The 19,173-nt window shown below is 39.6% G+C and overlaps 1 protein-coding gene across 2 annotated transcripts in view; it reads right to left on the bottom strand.

Moving 5' to 3' along the window:
* The window catches only part of LOC136886404 (retinol-binding protein pinta), a 43,391-nt gene extending 32,693 nt beyond the window's left edge, over window positions 1–10,698 (bottom strand). For both annotated transcript variants that reach the window (XM_068230571.1, XM_068230572.1), the window contains exon 1: window positions 10,624–10,698. The gene's annotated coding sequence lies outside the window, so the exon portion shown is untranslated. The remainder of the gene's footprint in view (window positions 1–10,623) is intronic.
* Between the last annotated feature and the right edge of the window lie 8,475 nt (window positions 10,699–19,173).

Here is a 19,173-nt window from a genome sequence, read left to right as displayed (position 1 = left end):
AATAAATGAAACTCAAATTGATAGTGATTTGTTCATTTGCATCTCACGAATCGTTTCGAGAGACATCTGTATGGAATGGGGAGTGGACAAGTGTAGGATTATGTGCATCAAGAAACTGACTCAGGCCCTACGAAACTACCACGAATGAAATAATATATTCTCTAGAGTATGATGCGATGAGGTCTGTTTGATAAAAGAGGCTTCTATATGTCCCTCAGTCATGGCCATCCATTAATACTTCACAAGATCACATCGACCTTCTCTACCCTAACGCCTCTCTTTGATAATGTGTCTCTCAGCCAAGGCCATCTATCAGTATCTCTCAAGATCGCATCGACCTCCTGTACTCTAACACCTCTCTTTGATAATGCGTCTCTCAGTCAAGGCCATCTATCAACACCTGCCAAGATCACATCGAGCTTCTGTGCCCTAACGCCTCTCTTTGATAATGTGTCTCTCAGTCAAGGCCATCTATCAATACCTGCCAAGATCACATCGAGCTTCTGTGCCCTAATGCCTCTCTTTGATAATGTGTCTCTCAGTCAAGGCCATCTATCAATACCTGCCAAGATCACATCGAGCTTCTGTGCCCTAACGCCTCTCTTTGATAATGTGTCTCTCAGTCAAGGCCACCTATCAATACCTGCCAAGATCACATCGAGCTTCTGTGCCCTAACGCCTCTCTTTGATAATGTGTCTCTCAGTCAAGGCCATCTATCAATACCTGCCAAGATCACATCGAGCTTCTGTGCCCTAACGCCTCTCTTTGATAATGTGTCTCTCAGTCAAGGCCATCTATCAATACCTGCCAAGATCACATCGAGCTTCTGTGCCCTAATGCCTCTCTTTGATAATGCGTCTCTCAGTTAAGGCCATCTATCAATACCTGCCAAGATCACATCGAGCTTCTGTGCCCTAACGCCTCTCTTTGATAATGTGTCTCTCAGTCAAGGCCACCTATCAATACCTGCCAAGATCACATCGAGCTTCTGTGCCCTAACGCCTCTCTTTGATAATGTGTCTCTCAGTCAAGGCCATCTATCAATACCTGCCAAGATCACATCGAGCTTCTGTGCCCTAATGCCTCTCTTTGATAATGTGTCTCTCAGTCAAGGCCATCTATCAATACCTGCCAAGATCACATCGAGCTTCTGTGCCCTAACGCCTCTCTTTGATAATGTGTCTCTCAGTCAAGGCCATCTATCAATACCTGCCAAGATCACATCGAGCTTCTGTGCCCTAATGCCTCTCTTTGATAATGTGTCTCTCAGTCAAGGCCATCTATCAATACCTGCCAAGATCACATCGAGCTTCTGTGCCCTAATGCCTCTCTTTGATAATGTGTCTCTCAGTCAAGGCCATCTATCAATACCTGTCAAGATCACATCGAGCTTCTGTGCCCTAATGCCTCTCTTTGATAATGTGTCTCTCAGTCAAGGCCATCTATCAATACCTGCCAAGATCACATCGAGCTTCTGTGCCCTAATGCCTCTCTTTGATAATGTGTCTCTCAGTCAAGGCCATCTATTAATACCTGCCAAGATAACATCGATCTTCTGTGCCCTAACGCCTCTCTTTGATAATGCGTCTCTCAGTTAAGGCCATCTATCAATACCTCACAATATCACATCGACCATCTGTACTCTACCGCCTCTCTTTAATAATATGTCGCTCAGCCATGGCCATCTATCAATACTTCACATGACAGCCTGCACGGTTCCTAAGGAACACCACGTCACCCATTTTGTATTGCTAATCAAGTGACGCAGATTTACAAATAACCCCCAGCCAAAAGTCATTTTAATGTCAATATGTACACTCTACAGCCCAAAAATTGGACACTAGCTAAAAATCGACGAATCTGCACCATTAGAGACCCACCGATCAGGGTAAACTTATACATGAATCGGAAGCATACGTAGTATCTGGCTTGTAGATATCCCTAGATCCGATTTCTAGATCGACGCATAATACATTGGCTACTAAAAATGCAGGAAATTGTTTCTAGAAGATAAAGGAGCGGCTATATTTCCGATAAAGAGTTTAATAACGCAATTCTTTCCTAAGTGGAGGTTATGCGAACTGCTCCGACACCCCTTGATGTTTGGGAGAAGATTGCTGAGAGTGGGTAGTATGTTGTTCGTCTTATGGCGTCCGTTACTCACAGACTTCAAGCGTTAATTGGAGAGGAAGTTCCTTACACGAATTACTAGATGAGCTTACGGGGTGGCTCCGACTGCTGTAAACATATCTTCTTAATGTGCCATCTTCTAGTGAAGGTTAGCTATCAACGTGGTGATCTTGAATTTGGATGCAGCGAAGCGGAACGGGACATCTTGTTCAACACGTAACAGACTACAGGATTCCTCAGTCACAGACTTCGTCGTCTGCCAGGTGTTCTGCCCTTCTATTCTTCCTTGTATGACAAGTTGAAGGATTCTGTACTTACGGCTGAAGTATTCCAGTTGCCGCTTTTTTGATGGTAAATATGACTTCAGGCTTCCTTCCCAGTCGTTCCAACACTTCGGAATTTTTGATTCTCACCGTACAAAAATGCGAAGCATCCGCCTGTACACCCAAAATATCGTCAGTGAGATATTGTTATTTCCCTACCTGTTAGCACGGCACCGTGTGACGGCTAGTAATTTTAAACCATGACGAATAGAATACCTAGTGTGATCACTCCGCTCTCTTAATATTGTCGTTGGTGGCCACACCGGAGTGTGGCGCTGCAGTCGCAACGAACCAACATCAAGAACACAAGCGCCAAACTGTCGACAAAGGTAATAGCGTTCGTGGGTGAAGTCATGGTAACAACTTTAACGCCGATCGAGGGAATTTGTTCATTTTAATATTTTCCGATTGTCTGTACTAATATATGTGTAGTGCTTTGTGTGTGCAATAAAATGATTTTCTATTATTTCGAGAAAATATCGTACTATTTCTTTCCTGGTTGTAAATCGGGTAACGGAAGGAAGCCTGAAGGTAAACGTTTCTTTATACCGCCAAAAGAAAACAATCTGGATGAGAGTTATTCCGTCGAAAGATAATTAATTGTCAACCAAACGCAGAATATGTGACCTGCAATTTTCGGCACCTTTTATTATAAAAGCGGACTGTTTCACTGTGAACGGTGAAATCGTTGTAATTTCTCGTGTGAGGTGAAAATTTAAACCAGGAGCCGTGCCTCACATTTTTCCAAATTTACCGAAATAGCTAGCCAGTAGGAAAAGAAATGAAAACAGTATCAAGAGGATAAGGAGCAAGAATCACGATGAGAGTGAAGCAGTGATGGAAACAGTGGGAGGTAAGGTTCAACGTCAGTCTAGTTCTCTTACCGATGTGCCCAACAGCCAATAGTGTCTCTGAAAAGGTGACTAAAGAACGGAACTGGTAATTTAATGCGAGCTTAACGTCTCTTTCCCCAGTCAAAGGTAGGATTTATATCCTCCAGGGGCAGATTAAGAACCTGCAATGTTTAGTTTCTTTATGTGCTCTATTTAAAAAGGCTTTCTTTAAGTATGTAAAGCACATTAATGCTTTCGCTTTTCGTAATGTTCCATTTCATCTCGTGTGTTCTCTTTTTAAAGTCCAAAGAATTTTCTTCGTGGGACTGAGAATATTATTTACAATTCTCTGACAGTGTTGGGTGTTGTATTTAGTTATTTGCGTATCCAGTAAAACAGCTCACCGTGTATCGTTGGTGATTGGCTCCAGTAGCGCCGCTCTGCAGGAGGACACTTGAACTCGGTGAGTGGTCTCACTAGGTATTCTATTCGTCATGGTTAAATATAATAATATCGTTGAACATACAAAAAAGTATTCGCGTCTCAACTGTCAACTACGATATCTGACACTATCCAACCTTTCTGCAGGCTGAGCTATTAATTCACATTAATTCGAGATAATTCCTTTGAAATACAGAAATCCTCACTATCTGTCTACTGCCTGCAATCACAGGACTCAATGACGATTCAGTTTACGTTCCCGGCAAGAGAGGGGGTGTTGTCCTCTGGGTGGCCCGCCTCACCCCTTCAGGATGAGAAATGCAAGCTAAGTTTTTCTTATACTTTAATGTAGCGATGAACTAACATGTTTTGTGTAGGTAAGGTAAGGGTTATTCTGCCCGAAGGCAGGTCCGAACCTCCGCAGAGGTGTTCCTGAGCCGGAGTTTACGTGCGGTAGGGTGGCCAGTTCCTTTCCGCTCCTCCATTCCCTTACCCCCACCAACAGCGCGTGGCAACCTATCCAACTTCTGACCACGCCCAATGTTGTTTAACTTCGGAGATCTCACGGGATCCGGTGTTTCAACACGGCTACGGCCGTTGGCTGTTTTGTGTAAATAAGCAATAACATAATGTGTCTAATTAAACGCTAGCAAGCAATAACAAACATAAAAGGAAATAACGCGCCTTCTCTCCATACTTACCTTCTTAGCTAAGCTAGTAATGGCGGCGTATCGCAGAGCAGCACTCCTCTGCCATTGTTCCGTTAAATATACACACTGCTCATTCCAATCACTGCCTCAGGGTAGGGATGCATAGCTCGAATGCTATGATGAACCAGTTTGTTACGTACCAGTAGTATCAGAAAATTTATAAACCAGAGGAATGGCATGCTTTAAAAGAAAATTATCTAACTCCCCACCTTCTTCCTTCCAATATTCAAGCACGCTCTTATACTCGGTCCGACCGGGCGAGTTGGCCGTGCGTTTAGGGGCGCGCAGCTGTTAGTTTGCATCCGGGAGGTAGTGGGTTCGAAAACCACTGTCGACAACCCTGAAGATCGTTTTCCTAGGCTCCCATTTTCATAGCAGGCAAATGTTGGGGCTGTACCGTAATTAACGCCAGGGTCGCTTCTTTTCCATTTCTAGCCCTTTCTTATCCCATCGTCGCCATAATACCTATCTGTGTTGGTGCGACGTAAAGCAAATTAAAAAACTCGGTATACAGCAGTAATCCTATCTATCGGATATGACTGGCAACAGAGGACACAAAGCACATCACAACAAACAATGGCCAATGTAATGTTATTGTTGTTCAATGTTATGAACTTTCTGTATTGTAGGCCTTCACAATTTTTTTCCTTCTGATATTAGAGCGTCTTACGAAATTATTTATAGCGTAGACTGTAGGCCTAGTTCCTTATTCCCCGACTTTATATAACGATTTTCATTAAAATTCGGTTTAGCCATTTTTCCGTGACTTGGCGCTGATATGGACTTAGCAACAAAAATCCAAATTCACGAATATCATAGCCGGTACGGTAAAATTGTATAAAATATAAATTATGGGAAATTTAATACTATATAACTTTAGTAATGCAGTATTTGTGGATAGGACCACTAATAGCATAAATATTTGAGAATTCAATTTTAGGCCTTCCCCTTCACTACCATTTCACTCATCGTGAATAAAATTATTTATGGCCTAGCTTGTAGCGACTTATTTTTCGACTTGGCATACCGATTTTCATTAAGATAGGACTATTACTAACATAAACATTTGAGAATTTAAGTTTATGCCTTCCCCTAAACTACAATTTCTTTCAGCTTGAATAAGATTATTTATGGCCTAGATTATAGAGACTTATTTTCCTACTTTGCCTACCGATTTTCATTAAGATAGGATTTATAATAACATAAATATTTGAGAATAAAATTTTAGGCCCTTCCCTAAACTACCTTTTCCCTAAGCGTGAATAAGAATATTTATGGCCTAGATTGTAGCGACTTATTTTCGGACATTACATACCGATTTTCATTAAATTCTCTTCAGCCATTTGCTTGTGATGCGTATACAGACAGACAGACAGACAGACAGACAGACAGACAGACAGACAGACAGACAGACAGACAGACAGACAGACAGACAGACAGACATTTTTTTTGCTATGGGCTTTACGTCGCACCGACACAGATAGGTCTTATGGCGACGACGGGATAGGAAAGGCCTAGGAGTTGGAAGGAAGCGGCCGTGGCCTTAATTAAGGTACAGTTCCAGCATTTTCCTGGTGTGAAAATGGGAAACCACGGAAAACCATCTTCAGGGCTGCCGATAGTGGGATTCGAACCTACTATCTCCCGGATGCAAGCTCACAGCCGCGCGCCTCTACGCGCGCGGCCAACTCGCCCGGTGACAGACAGACAGACAGACAGACAGACAGACAGACAGACAGACAGACAGACAGACAGACAGACAGACAGACAGACAGACAGACAGACAGACAGACAGACAGAAATTACGGAAAATTAAAACGTGCATTTCTTTGCTACTATGGACATGACCTATACAGAAATACCATCCTTTTAAAATTTTGAGCAATGTACAGACAAAACTCTTATTTTATGTAATATATAGATATCGGTAAACACGTTACATTTCGTGCATATCAAAATTCGCTATACTGCAAAATAATTACTGAATGACATATCCACGTAACGTCAGTTATGTAATACAAGTGAACATCGCAAGTACGTCCTATGGTATTGACACGTATTAAAGGCTAACTTTAGAACAGAGTATTCAAGGTTATAATATAATAAAACTAAGTCCAACGTAGTTCCGCACGTTTTTAATGTGTCTTGATAGGTATTAATGCCAAGCATATCCTTTACGTTATTTAGGTTTCATGACGGAACAGACCGGGCCTTTACACCTCGACTTTAAAGTCTTTAGGCCTTTGAGTGATGATTGATTTCTGTTAATTGTTTATGTATCGTACATACCGCGAACATTAATATTTTTGTTTCATTTTTAGAGAGTTTCAAAAACTTACGGGAAATGAAGCTTTAAATTTCTCTTTCCCGATTCCCCGCTTGTCCATTCCCCGCCCCTCATGCAATGCACTCTACTGCACAGCACGTGATAACAGCCGACACTGTGCGGTCCTCAGTCACGCGCTCATGTCTGTACTCCATCATTTCTGCGTACCTCATGCATTTTCCTTGGAATTTTCCTCTTGCGAATTCAGTGCACTACGTCACAGGACATAAGAGATATGAACCGGTTAGCCGTTTGCTTAACCAAACAGTTTAGGAAAAAAATAATTGCGGATCCTCCTTTTATTATCAGGTTTATTTTGCCCATAACATTTCCGTAACTTATTTTCAGACACTCTGTATATTAAAATCTATTACGCTTTCGTCTAGCAGCAGGCATGTCCTAGGGTTAAAAGGATGAACCTGAAAACTACAGGCCGATTTCCATTCTCTCGGGATTGGAAAGATAATAGAAATGGCCGTAATAACCAGACGTCTGAAATCCTTAGATTTCTTTTCCAATAAGCAGTATTGGTTTGTGGAAAAGTTAAGCACAACTGCAGCCGTAGTTGATATAGTGCAGGCATTGCGACAAACTCAGGATTCTGATATTTGTGCAGGAGGTCCTTAAATTGACTTGTGCAAAGCCTTCGATACAATTAGTAATAATTTGTTAATTGTAAAACTGGAGATGGCTGGAGTGAGAGGAATCGTAGTGAAGTGATTTGAAAATGATTTAAATATTAGAAATCAGTTCGTTGATATCAATAGGACTAAAAGTTCACTTTTGTCAATCAAGACGGTGGGTCTTAGGTTTCTGTACTGGGTCCTGTATCATTTATTATATTTGTTAATGCCATTTTTATCTTGATCTTGAAGGTAGTTTGCTTCTGTTCTCTGATTATAGTGGTCTTTTTACTCAGGAGAAAGAACAAGGTACTCGTATTGTCATACATAAAATGAGGAATGACATCTCGGTATTTACTGAATGGTTTAATTGTAATTTTCTTACAATCTACTCCAAAAAATTGTTTTTATACTTTTCCGAAGAGCTCGATATATATATATTTGTTGCCGAGCAATACGCTGACTCCTAGTGATGATTACGTAAGAAAAGTTGATTGTATTAAATATTTAGATGTTTTTATAACCTGCATATACCTGCAATTTATTACGCGTAAAATAGTACCTACTATAGGTGTATTGAACAAACTACGCGGAATAATTCCTCATTCTAAGTAAAAATGTGTTTACTATTGAAACGTCAACCGCGGTCCGGGATCTGGTGTCGTGCCCCACTGTTGGGCGGCACATGCCACGTCAACGACGGTTGCGTGCCCCCTCGGAATGATGATGATGAGTCCTCTCGCACTCAGGGGCTTGACGGGTTCTTCACGTTGTGGGGGATATTTCAGAGAGTTGCAGTACCTGGGCTAGCTAAGGTGTCTGGATTGGTTGATACCTTTGGTTGGTTCAAGAGCCTATACTCTAGTGGTAATGAATTGCGTCCGACGCAGGAGGTCGTGTCGGGAATCGTATCGGGCGACCCGGTTTTCCTAGTTTAATTTGCGGAGTATCTCTCCGATTTCGTGACGTATCTGTGTATTGTGGTTTCCAATTCGTCGCTGTCTTGTCTATACTCCCTACTTTCATGATCTTTACGATGCATACAACGTTGACCTTGTTTTTGAGGTTAGAACTGTCTTGTAATTCATTGTGACCAAAAGGTTGGAATTTAATTTACGGGTAAGGTTATTTACAGCTAATTATTAATGAAAGAATGGAGATATTCTGGATTTTATTCCATTTATTCATTGAAATATCTCTATCTAAACTAAGACGAAACCAAAGCGTGCTTTTAAACTTTGAACACATGGAATCATTGCAATCGAAACCAATCAATTTACCTGTCTTTATCTCAACATAATGCAGTGATACTGGTTTAAGCAATTTTTACTTTCCAAGAGCTGGTAGTGAATACGAACACAAGTTAATTACCATTGACCTTGGGATTGATAACCATTTTTGAGATCTCATTTAACATGTTCTATCTGGATGAATCACCCTATCTGATAATATTCTTTGCTTGATTGCATTGTCTTGGATACTTTTATATCATATTTTGTGCATGGCGTACATTATAAGAAGTTTTGCTTTTATTTACGTCGAATGAGTCCAGCCAATAATGCCTTTTCATAGGTTAATTATCCGAACTGAAATCAAATGATCACTACTATATCCTCATCAAATTATGTTGTCCCGAGGATGCTCGCCTTAACGTAAACTGCACGCCTATTCTCACACATACCATCGAGGATAACTTTGACTTAACTCTAATGTATGGTATGAATGATGGGAAAACAACACATGTATCAACAAGAAATATATATATATATATCAATCAAGCAACACATGATATCTATACTACTTATAAAATTACTATGTCCATGAAGTGCTACTCTTAACCTAACAGATATCATGGTACGTATACTCGTAGCCATGTGTGTCACAAGCTCGCTATACGCCGCAATCGTATCGCTACTGTACCGGCCGAAAATCGCAATAACGGAACGTTAATCTCGAATACGGCATTCATAGTGTCGTGATAATACATTGAATCACAATAGTCGACATAGGATTGCAATTAGTAATCATCAACATTACAACAGCAGATACTTACATATGAACATTACAATCTCAGCATACGCTTATATATGAGGATTACATATCCATTTATATTATCTGATTTCACAGTGAGCATAACACACTTGCATGGCACGCTCTTCGTGGCGAGTTACATGGTGAACTTTCATTACCACATCTCAAATTATTTCATAACTTTCATTGCACAGCACATTTCACTATACAAATCACTTAAACATACGTGAGCTCGCCCCACACTTCGTTAGCATAGCACGATATCACAGCGCACTGAATTAGTTATCACCAGCATAACTATCACCATTGCAGGCACTTAATATTCACTTGGCACTCACATCATGTCCGACTCGTTGGCTGAACGGTCAGCGTACTGGCCTTCGGTTCAGAGGGTTAATTGGTTAATTCCAATGGCTCGGGGGCTGGGTGTATGTGTTGTCTTCATCATCGTTTCATCCTCATCACGACGCGCAGGTCGCCTACAGGCGTCAAATAGAAAGACCTGCACCTGGCGAGCCGAACCCGTCCTGGGATATCCCGGCACTAAAAGCCATACGACATTTCATTACTCACATCATCATTAATATATTCATATCACGCCGTCTTATATTATTATTACTCGTGCCTTCACACTAATTGTATTACTTACCTGCACAATATCTTCTTTGATACCATGATATGCCGTAGTTTCTGCCTCATCATCGTAATCATAGTAAACATGCTGCAATTAATTACTCGAAGAATAATTCGCCCTTGAATTCAGGAAGTTCACTATCTCGCTACATCTCCATCACCCGTGCGTTACCGGTGTTTACGTCCTAATAGATATGCCCAGATTCTTCTCTAACACATGCCACATATGCTCACATAAGCTCGTACCTTCAGTAATTACGATACGACGTAATGTAAGCAATGTCGAAGTAGACTCCTGCCATAAATAATAAATAATAATAAATAATAATAATAATAATAATAATAATAATAAATAATCATTCACACACATGATACAGTGAAATTTATAACACCATGTCGCCAAACGCGCATGTAAATTACTACAGGCCAACTAATTTAATATCAAATCACTCATCGTGCACTTATTCTCACATCTTAACGAACTACTTCAGGGCATGTTACATTATAACTGCTAAGAAATACAATAAAGGTAACCATGAAAAAGCAATATTAATAAATTGATGGTTACTGACTTGAGACCAGCGTAAAGGCTGCGCATGGTCTAAGTGATCCTTCCCCGTAACCACGCCATCGTCTTAGCTGGAACCCGCTTTTAGAGTTTAGCTCTCCATGTTATTGTTATTGGTACATCTTTGGAATTATTATTTCATTCTCATGTAGATCACACCTGAAACAAGCTAGCATTAGTTTACCAAGTTCACAGAGAATCATTCTTATATTCAACAATGCATATACTTCCAGATATACGTAACTATTCACAAGGTACTGACATTATTTTCCAAGTACGACGTTGGTTTCCATGTAATGGCATGGCTCTGTATAACTACTAGTATTTCGTTGCTATTTATCACTATAACACTCAATTACAATGTACATCGAATATTTCAGCTCCTTTTTACAACTCAAATTGCATAAGCTTCAACTTCCGTCAATATATTCCAATAATCTGCTTGTTTTCAACAACAACCTTTTCCAAGCGTCACATACATCCACTGCACACTACCAGTACGTCAACAACAATGGCAAGGCTTTATATTCCGCCTTTCTCATCAAAACGAAGACAGGGAACAGAAGTATATTACCCTAGATGTGGACGTTTATCTTAAGAACATGTATGTATGTATGTATGTTGGGTATTCAGCCCGAAGGCTGTTTGGATCCTCAACAGGTTCACCATTAGCTGTCATAGATGGCCTAGGTGTCACTGATTAGGCGTACAAGGGAAATGAGGAGTGAGGTAGTTTTCCGTTGCTTTCCTCACTGAGCCAGAAGTTGCTATTGCACATCAGTCTGCCAAGCCCACTGAAATGCGTGCACCAACTGACCCTATGAGCAACATTCATAGCAGGGACTGGCTGCATAAGGAATGGCATTACTAGCGTCACTCATACCTCAGCCACTTTCATATTGTCAAAGCCAAGTATAAGACTGAGACAGGTCAATGAAAGTAACAATTTTATTCTAGCCCATACCAGAAGACACAGTGCACTGTAAACAGTACATCTTGCTAGCAAAGGTCTCTTAAGAACATACCCATGCCTATCGATACCTAGGTGTCGCCACCGTCACTCTTACCAACTCTCGATATTTTACATTACATAACATTACTCTGTTTGCATGACCTTTGGTTTCGTCTTGTATAATACAGTTTATAATCTACACATAGCTTAAATCTAACATTATGTACATGATTTTACACGCCTTTGCGCTCAAAATGAATGTCAAGTCTCTATCTTCACGCCCACTTTCTTGCGTTCTCGACGTATGTAGATGAGTTCATGTCCAGACTGCTGCGGCGCCATGTCTCCGGACCTCGTGTTCGCCGTTGTCACTCGCGCTGTTGCACTCGTCCCACATGGAAACGGCACACTATTCTTTAATTCACGGTTATCTACAATAAACTAATGTATGGAATTGCTACACCCAAGTTCAAATAGCAGAACTTCAAATTCTTCAAAATAAAGCACTCAGAGTCCTTTATAGTTTCCTATTCTTGATGTCCAGGCAAATAATATACTCATCAACTGCCATTCCTCCGGTTGGGTTATCTATCGCATACTCTTTGGTAACACTTGCTTTAAAAATTAAACGTAGTTTAGCTCGGGAAAAATAAAACTCAAATTCATCAGTTATTCATCTATTCACGATCATGCCACACGGCAATCTGGAAACTTACATGTCCCTAGAATAAGTACAGTGAAGTATGGACTAATGCTATATTGCATAGGGCTATAATAGAATTTCATTTCATTCCAGGCTCGATAAAACATATCAGAATTACAATAAATTCAAAAGAAATATTAAGAAACATTTATGGACAAAATTTAATGCTCTCGAATTTAATCTATTTAGATGAACTTGTTATCAGGTTTCATTTCGAGCTAAACGGTTAAGTTTATATAAACTTTCAAACACACAATTGTATCCTTGAAAAATGTAGTTTTTTAAGATTTAAATTATTGTCACTTTTTATCAGCTCTGCTTTGATACAATTAGTCATAATTTGTTAATTGTAAAACTGGAGTTTTCTGGAGTGAGAGGAATTGCACTGAATTGGTTTGAAAGTTATTTAAATGATATAAAGCAGTTTGTTGATATCAATAGTACTGAAAGTTCTCTTTTGTCAGCCAAGTAAGGTGTACCTCAGGGTTCTGTACTGGGTCCTGTATTATTTATTATTTTGTGTTAATGACATTTTGATCTTGGTCTTGAAGGTAATCAGCTTCTATTCGCAGATGATAGTGGTCTTTTCCATTTACGAAAAAATCAAGGTATTTTCATGCATGAAATGAGGAATGACTTCTCTGTATTAACTGGATTGTTTAATTATAATTATTTTACAATCAACCTCACAAAAGAAAAAGAACTGTTTTTATAGTTTTACGAAGAGCTGGAGATATATTTATAGGGCCGAGTAATACGCTGGCTCTTGATGATGGTCACGTAATTAAATTTGTCTTTCATATTGTAACTCTGCCAGCTCTTTAATGTACTGGCCTAATACGAGCATTAACTCATGGCATCTTTGAAACAATAAAATAAATAAATAAATAAATAAATAAATAAATAAATAAATAAACTTCACGGTGAACCAGGAAGTTCAAACTAAACACATGTATTCCATGTTTCCCTCAGTAATCATAAAAGTGTCGAAAGTTTGATGAGAATTCTTTAAATAATAAGAGAATATTCGCGTAGATCTCTGTCTCATTTCCCGCTCGCTCGTTACACTTACAACAATACATGTTCAATGAAACTACAGCTGATATGAGCGGTGTTTTTCTCTCTCTCAAGTGGCTCTGTCTTTATCTTGCGTTAAGTCGATTGAGTTCGAGGCTGTAATTCACATTCTTTACATACGTAATCGAAGTTGAAGCTCTGAGGTGTTCAGACTCTTAAAATGAGTCTTGCCCTTTACAGTTATGATTACGTACTTATCACATCCAGGCACTTCATTGTAATCATTTTTTTACGTACATCATCTTCAAGAGGATATTGTCACCTAAATTAAGCTCCGAGTTAAATACGCTCGAACAAAATACAATCAGAACGGACAGAACGGAAATAAAAACAATTAACTTTCAAGACAAAAGCACAACGGCTTCTTTGAAATCATTCCAATTAACGTTTGTCTGTACAACGCTTACCTTCTATAAATCATAATAATAATAATAATAATAATAATAATAATAATAATAATAATAGAGGAAATTTATCAAAATTTGTATTTCTACCCATCAGTCCCTTTCTTTGCTAGTTGCTTTACTTCGCACCGACACGGATAGGTCTTATGGCGACGATGGGAAAGGGAAGGACTAGGAATGGGAAGGAAGCGGCCGTGGCCTTAATTAAGGTACAGCCCCAGCATTTGCCTGGTGTGAAAATGGGAAACCACGGAAACCATCTTCAAGGCTGTCGACAGTGGGGTTCGAACCCACTATCTCCCTAACACTGGACACTGGCTGCAATTAAGCGACTGCAGCTATCGAGCTCGATAGTCCCTTTTTAATGTGGGTTGGAGGTGACGTAACATGAATGTTTGTGTCATGTTTTACGGCAGGATGCCCTTCTTGATAGCAACCGAAGTTGAGTAGCTAATGAAAATAAAATGATAGCGAATGAATCAAGGAGATATAAGGAAACGCCTGTGACCTATGAATAGGAAATATTCCGGCATTTGCCTGATGTGAAAATGGGAAAGCACAGCAAACCATTTTCAGGATAGGCGATGGTGTGATTCGAATCCACCACCTCCCAGATGAGATCTCAAAGCTATGTGACGCAAATCAGGTGACCAACTTCCTCGGTATTATTATTATTATTATTATTATTATTATTATTATTATTATTATTATTATTATTACCTTATAAATAAAGTTGTAGGGGGTCCGCTGTCTGTAATTCCTTTTGTTTTGCCAAATTTTCAAATATCTATCCGTTTTAGGTCAACTCAAGACCGAATCGGTGGTTTTTACTTTTCGTGTGTGTTTGTTTGTTTGTTTGTTTGTTCCACCAACACGTCGAAACGGCTGGATAGATCTCAACCGAACTTCATATTTAGAGTATACTCATCCCGGGGAAGGTTTCGATATGCATTGCATTTTAAAATCTTTGAAAAGACGGGGGTTTTATAGGAAAACCACGACGGTTTTCCTCCATTTTCTCCTATACTGTTGATTTTCTGTAAACTCTGTGGACCGTATGTGAAAGGCCTCTTCATTATAAACAACTTTTGTTATGTTCATAATTTACCTTACTCTTCAAATGACGGAGAAATTTACTATTTTCTGCCGATACCATGCTCTGCATTGAGTGACCGACAGACCGACAACGAATATATGGGTTACCATGGCAACGTCTCTGACTGCTTGACAGCAGGGAAGTAATGTATTGCCATTCTCCTCATCATTCCTTTAAATTTGTGGTTGTTCCCTGGGTAGAAAGCAAGAGAGTCGTCAATCGGCCATTCTGTGGGGTATTGGTGGAATATCATTGGAGATTATAACCGTCCTCGAATACCTTAAGTAATAACACAAATATTCATTTTCTTATCTGATTACCTAAGAATCCCTGCGCCTAAATATCTCTCCGATTACCGCTTTCTTATATCCGTAACTCACACCGGCATAATTTATTGAGGAGCATTTGATTTTCCAATACATTCACTTGGTATTTACATATTTGTCGTCATCCGGATGTCCTCAGTTATAATCCATTTCTATTAATTTCAACTTACTAAACTGTATTATTTTCTTCCTTAATTACCACGTATGTATGCGAGTGTTAATCCGGAATGCTGGACACTCTTTTCTTTAAGGAAATATTCTAAGCTATGCAAATGTATAACTTTTGGCCCAGGAAAATTCCGAAATATGGATGCAATTTTAACGACGGTGCAGACCTTCGTTTCGGGGTAATTGGTGGCTAATCAGTAAGTCGCATCACAAGTCAGAAAGCAAATGGCGTTTCATTTTGGAGAGATCTACAAGTTTTGTCCTATGACTTTTCGTCGTATTTCTATCCCTAATACGTTAAATACAGCTGTATTTCTAGATTTCAAGTTGGTTTTGTACTTTAACACGTATATGTTATCATTTGGCACACTTATAGGAAAGGTAGAACCCTGACATTCGGCACGCACATTGACATGACCACTGGCCATGTTATAGCCAAATTTTATGATTCTAGCTGTCACATGAGTATCAAAAATATAAAGTAGTATGTGAAAACTGTAAAAAGTTTCACCCCATTCAATGACTCTAACTCAATCTAACCCATAAATATAGGAGATACGAGAAGATGTCATAGGACCAACCATGTAGAGCACTGAAAGGGGCGTCTGATGGTGAAGTCCGTTTGTAGATACATCGTACAGTTTCAAAGCAATAACTATCGAAATAAAGGTCTGCACTTCTAGAGTCTGTACATTGACAATTTTGGCGAAATTTCCGTACAGTTATCCGTTTCAGGTGTAATAATGACCATCTGCATATATTCAGTTTTGGTGTCTGTCTGTTTGTTTGTTTGTCTGTTTGTCTATAACTTGGAAACTACTGGATATTGTACCGGGAACGCCGCTACGAAAGAAGTCCGAAGTATGTTTGTTGAACTTCGCGCGAGGTGGAAGGTAGGCAGCCCGCCGAACGCAGTGACGTACCCAGCGAGTGACGTGGCCGCCGTAAGCCAGCTATCCGCGACCATATATGATAATGTTCCAGTTTACCCTCAAAAGTACATTTTGCGCTACTTTATCGCTATTTTGAACACTGCCATCTTAAAAAACCTTTACAATGGACGTCATCTGTCAAAATTTCAAGAAAATACACCGAGTATCATAGGAGTTATAAGGGTAGATAATACCCGGGTTCTAGACACTTCCATGCGAAAGTGTATAAAAGGAGGACCACCCGACCTACAAATTCAGTATCTGTTACTCCGCCGTCTCTGTGACACGGGTGACAGGAGGAGTATTGTGTGTGTCGAACTTCTAGTTGACAGTCTTCGAAATCCAAGTATTGGAACTTCGATATTTTCTCTAAGTGTTGTGTCGGGACTTTGTCATATTCTTGAAGTGCCTGATTGGGACTTTGTTATTTTCTGCGAGCATCGTGTTGGAACTTTGTCATATTAACACATTGGAACTTTGTTATTTTGCGTGTGTCGTGGTTGGACTTTGATATTTTCTTAAAGTGCCATATAAGAACTTCGTTATTTTTCTGAAGCGTCTCATTGGAACTTAGTTATTTTCGCCAAGTGTCGCGGTAAGACTTTATTATTTTCTTAAGGTGACATACTGGAACATTGTCATCGGAACTTTATTTTCTTCGAGTGTCGTGTTGGGACTTTAATATTTTGACACATTGGAACTTTGTCATTTCTACACATTGGAACTTTGCTTTTTGAAGTGCCACATAGGGACTTAGTTATCCGACGACGATTGAAAGGACTTTGAATTTTCACGAGTGTTGTGTACCACACTGAACTTACGTTTCGAACTTATTCGAACTTGTATTTTGTGGATCAATTTCTGGAACATTGAAATTTTCCGAGCGTGTAGGATGAACTTGTGCCCTACCGACATAAACTTTCGTGTGAACGATATGACTGATTTTCCCAAGTGCCTCATTGAACTTACGTCTTGTAAAAACTGTGGAACTTAGGGGACGTTCAATATTACGTTTAATTGTGAAATATGCAATATTTCCCAAGTGCTGCACGGGGACTTGTGTTTCGATTCTTATCCTCATTAAAGACTGTGACAATTCAGAATACGCATGTCGCGTTCCCAGAAAGCCTAGAACTTTCCAGTATTTTGAGTGAATCCATAATTTATGAAATCAGACTTTTTCTTTCAAATATTATTTTCTTTAATGGCTATTCACTTCGGCTATCGACGGAACAAGACAGTTTCCGAGTGCTATTTATTCAGTTCATTCCCAGTGTATTTTAAATCTTCAGAACTTTGCATTTAGAACTGTAGTGACAATAATCCTCTAGAACATTCTGACTTACAGTAAGCTTGTGATATGAACTTGCATTTCTACCTGTACAAAGTCAAAATCATCTTGTTCTTCGAGTGATTATTCCAGAACGTTTTGATTTAATATCCAGAGTGCAGTAACAATCATTAAAAGGTTATATCTGTTCAGACAGTGCCATGAATGTGTGGAGTGCCGTGCAGAAAACTCAAGTGCGAATTACGTCTCAAATCGAACCCAGGAACGTGTGCCAATCTTCGAGACATTCCAGAACGTCGAGACATTCCAGAACCTCGAGACATTCCAGAACTCCTCATCCGAGCAGGGGTAGTCCCTGCCCAGGTGATGTCCAGCGCCATCCCAGGACTCGGAGGTAGCAACCAGCCACGACACTTCCATGCTGCTGTACGAAGGTGATATGAACTTGCTTTTGATGATCAATAAACTCAATTTATCAAAAGACTCTCTAAAATTGATAACTATACCCCTCTCTGTACCAACTCCAATGATAAAGCCACTCCCTAGGATAAGATCCTTGCTCGTTAATTTAATAGCAAGCGCCTTAAAGATATGAACACTTTTCACGGGTACAATATATTTCCACCAAACTTGATATTTAGAATCCACCTGTCCTTTGGTGTTTATAGGGCAAATATTGTTTTTAAATCCCTGAATTGACTGGTTGATTATACGGAGCCGAAACAGTGATTTTGCATTCCCACAAAATATACACAACTAAACTTAATGTAAATTTACCTGCCTTAATGGAAATTAATTTCTAAGCCTTTTTCCTCATGTGCATCATTTCAATACGAGGATTAATAAGGGAGATATCATTAACGGACCGTTTTCCCCGGTACAAGTCCCACAGGACTTAACTCAAGAGCGGGTGCGTGTAAAGCGTATTTTTTACAATTTGAAAACGACTGCAGATATTTGAGTCAAACTTCCCATTAACATCCACCTGTCCAACGGTAGGTGTTAATCGTCAATAACATTTCATGTTCCCGGAATGGACTGGCGGTTTATAGGGAACCGAAATGTTGATTTTACTCTTACACAATATATACAGTACAACACCAACCTGACTGGAAATCGACCAAACGTGATGGAATTCCATCTCTAAAACGTTTTTTCATGTGCATTTTTTCGACAGGAGTATTAATAAGGGAGATATCATAAACGGTCCGTTTTTCAGGTTAAGTCCAGAGGATATAGCCCAAAAGGTGTTGTACGTGGAGCAGGTTCCTTATCTATCTATGTAAATAAAATCGTAACGACTGTGTGCCTGTACATTATCTATTTTGGCGAAATCTTCGTACAGCTACACGTTTAAGGGGTAATAATGTCCATCTGCATATTTTTTTGATTTAGTTTCTTGAATGTCCTCATTTTTACACTCCTCACCGAAAACCCAGATTGCGGCATAATCTGCCAGTCGAAGAAGGATATTGAAATTTGGCAAAATTATACGTTTTAGCCTGTAACGGACGGAAAACTTCCAAGATCTTTAAATTTTTCCCTTTTTATCCCGAAGAATATCGAAATATGGAGGCAATTTTAATGATGGTGCAGACCTTCGGG

The sequence above is a fragment of the Anabrus simplex genome, chromosome X (assembly GCF_040414725.1).
Source record: "Anabrus simplex isolate iqAnaSimp1 chromosome X, ASM4041472v1, whole genome shotgun sequence".
In the NCBI taxonomy this organism is placed as follows: domain Eukaryota; kingdom Metazoa; phylum Arthropoda; class Insecta; order Orthoptera; family Tettigoniidae; genus Anabrus; species Anabrus simplex.
This window is presented reverse-complemented; position numbering and strand designations above follow the sequence as displayed.